Below are 3,384 nucleotides of genomic sequence, written 5' to 3' on the forward strand. Positions count from 1 at the left end.
CTATTCACCCATTCTCTTCATTCTTATTGTTTCTTAGGTGTCCATGCAAGTATCACTTCTCATGAGAAATCTTTATAGATCCTCAGACAAGGTCATATTCCTACAATAAGGTTTATTTTTCTAGAACGGAGTTTTTCTCTGTAGCCCAGTTTGTGCTCAAACTCACAGTGATTATCCTGTCTGAGACACTCGAGTACTGGGATGGCAGGTGAAATCATGCATGGTGACACCTTAATTCTTTGCATCACTTGCCTCTCCTTGTTTGCAATGTTCATGTCAATGTTACATTTGCCTGATCACTGTGCTGAACAAAGAACTTGGCTCACAACATGGGCTCAGTAAATATGTACACAGGAGTCAACAAAAGATCAAATGAATGGGGCACTGAAAGTAACTCAGCAGGACTTAATGGTCAGGACTTGGGAAAGGCTGCCTGTATTTGGGGCCATGGATCTGGCACCCTTCCTTTAAGTGTTTTATTGTGTCCATGGTGACCTCAAGTGCATACGTCTGCATTTAAGTTGCTCTTTATATAGCACAGAGGTCCTATATTGTTTCATTTGCTGGGTTTTGGGCTTACTGGAACAAGTCACCATTTATCTCTCCTCTTTCTCCCTTTAGAAATGGTCTCTCCTATACCTGTCTCACCATTGTTTTAAGTTCATATCTGGAGGAGAGCTTGCTTCAGAAGAAATCATACTTTGGTTTCATTGATGAGGCCCCTGACTTGTGTGTTGATGCTGGAATGGGTTATGACTTTTGATCATATTGTGATGGAGTGAATGTGTTTTGCACATGAAAAGGACAGGACATTTTGGGGTTGAGGTAGAAAACTATGGTCTGGATGTATCCTTCAGAGTTCATTTGTTGGAGATTTACAATGCAACAGTTCTCATAGGTGGGATGTTTGAAAGGTGATTATTTCATGAGACCTGATTAACGTGATTGTCGCTGAAGTGTGTTTCCTGTGGAGGGTAGTTTAGTCGTATGCATGCTTCCTATCCTTTACTGCCTATTCAGGACATCAGAGCAAAAAATGCTATGCAAGGTCCAGGTCTATTTGACTTTGGACCTCCAGGCTTCAAGAACTATATTGAAAATCTACATTCTTCACAAATTACCCACTCTCAGTCTTTTACATATGGCAGCACAAAATGGACTAATGTCAATGGCGAGGCACAACATCAGAAGTTTCCAAATTACAGGCCCACTGACAGTGGGAGGGTAGCTGGATTGAGCAGCTGGAGGTCTTCAGGTCCTTTTATCTCCACAATACTAAAGGAACACTGCTTGATAGTCTGTTAATCACTACACTTTCTGAGAATATGATTAAATTCAGAACATTCTGAGTCTACACAGGGTCCCTTAGAGCTCTTCCATGGATTCTCCGAGGCCCATATAGGAATCCACAATCTGCCTTTTGATTTGGTTGCGTAAGACAGGGAACCAACAGATGTTAGTTTCAAGATGGGAAGCTCTGGGAATGGAGACAATGTTCTTTTTTTCTTCTCCAATAACATCCCAAATCCTTTTGGAGTTGGAGGTTTACAGTTTCTATTCTGTGCCATGGTGACAACAAGAATATGAGGCTCTTAAGATTGCTCTAAGAAAAAGATAAAGGGGCTTTATCTTGGTCTTAGTCATCAAGCAGAAAAGTATAATAATAAGGTATGAAAATTAAAGCCATATTAATATGCTGAGCTGCAAAGACTCAAGTCAACAACTGATGTTATCAGTAGTATGGAAAAGCCACTACTATTATGGACTACTAGACTATATTGGATTATTTTGCTGAATTCACACACCTACAATATTTAAATGGCAATGGAATACCCATCTCTGACAAAACTAGAAAAAAGGGGGCACAAATGAAGAACCATTTTGTATCTGTATATACAAAATAGGAGAGACATACAGCTACTTTCTCTTAATTCAATGGGAGGAAAGATTTGTACTAATAGTGTATGGACAGGATATCATGTCTTCATCTTGTACTATGAATTGCCAATATGAAGACAACAATATGCATTGTATTAATTATTGAAACTGCCCTATTAATTGGATTTGAAACTGTCTGATTGCTATTTATTTCTCAATAAAATGAATAATATTAATAATAATAATAATAAATGCTCTGAGGATTAAATGAGACATTGCATGGATGTGATATTTTGATCACTAATTTATTTCTTTGTTAATTCAACAATAATTTCCTTGACCCTTTCTATGTCCCGGGGAAGATTTTGGGCATTGATAATGTGGCATCTTGGACAAGGCATATACATTGTGTAGACTTAAAGGCAGTCCACTTGGAGGTACAGATAAAAAAGAAACAAATAGAAATGATGTTGCCACATAGACTAAAGCTATTTTAATATAAAGCAGCATGATATTTTAGAACGTAGAAAGAACCATTTTAGACAGGGATCAGCGATAGACTGTCTTGCTTTGCTTCTGGTCAGAGACTGAAAGATGTGGGTGCCTGTACCAAAGGAAGAGGTGTTTTTCAAGGATGAGAACAAGAAGAAGTCTAGGCAGCAGCATGCTGCTGAATCAGTGAGCCAAGGATGCACGATGGAGAGAAACAGAATTGATATGGTCAGGTTATATGGGGCTATACAATCCATGGTATAGTCTTTGATCTCTTTCTCCATGACATAGTTTCCTGGGAGATCTTCACGAATGTAGGAATAGTGAGTAATTTACACTTTCATAGGATTGTTGTGATTTGGTTTGTGGTAATATCATTTTAAGTGGCATAAACTTTTGGCAGAATTGAGCAAGAGAGAGGTACGTGTGAGACACTGAAAGCATAGGAAAAAATACACTTTATTGAAAGCTGGTGACCAACACCCTATGCTTAGTCAGAAAAACCAAATGTTTGTGCTCATTTTGAGTTTATGTCCAGGTGATATACTTTTTCCGGTTCCCATGGTAACCACATTACCACATTACTTCATTCTCAGGAATTTTACAAGAATTCCATATAATTGTCCCAAAAATCCCATTACCCAGATACTGTTGATCACCTATAAGTCATGCAGACATTGGTCTTTAACATTTACTTTACCTCCTAATTTCTCTAACCATCTGTTCCTACTGTTCTGGCCTTTTTTGTCCTCTAAGTTTAAGGTCAGCTTCATGGGCAGAATTAATGGGGTGAGTTCATCTGCAGTTTAAGTAAACTTAAGTGACTTTGAAAACGGAGTTAGAAAAAGAAAATGGAGTTACCTGTGCTCTGTCAATAGGAATAGAAGCAAGCAAACTAATGAGAATCCTTTGCATTGTCATTGCAATGTAAATGAAGTGAAAACCTTGTCGTATTCTGACAGCACGGGTTGACTTTTATTTTATTTTATTTTATTTTATTTTACTTTCTTCCTT

At 38.0% G+C, this 3,384-nt stretch overlaps 1 protein-coding gene across 1 annotated transcript in view; it reads left to right on the plus strand.

Annotated features, from left to right (window-relative positions):
• The window catches only part of LOC101573868 (cytochrome P450 2B4-like), a 38,135-nt gene that overhangs the window by 13,413 nt on the left and 21,338 nt on the right, over positions 1 to 3,384 (plus strand). The gene's annotated exons all lie outside the window — the stretch shown is intronic.

Source organism: Octodon degus, unplaced genomic scaffold (assembly GCF_000260255.1).
Source record: "Octodon degus isolate 3935 unplaced genomic scaffold, OctDeg1.0 scaffold00428, whole genome shotgun sequence".
In the NCBI taxonomy this organism is placed as follows: domain Eukaryota; kingdom Metazoa; phylum Chordata; class Mammalia; order Rodentia; family Octodontidae; genus Octodon; species Octodon degus.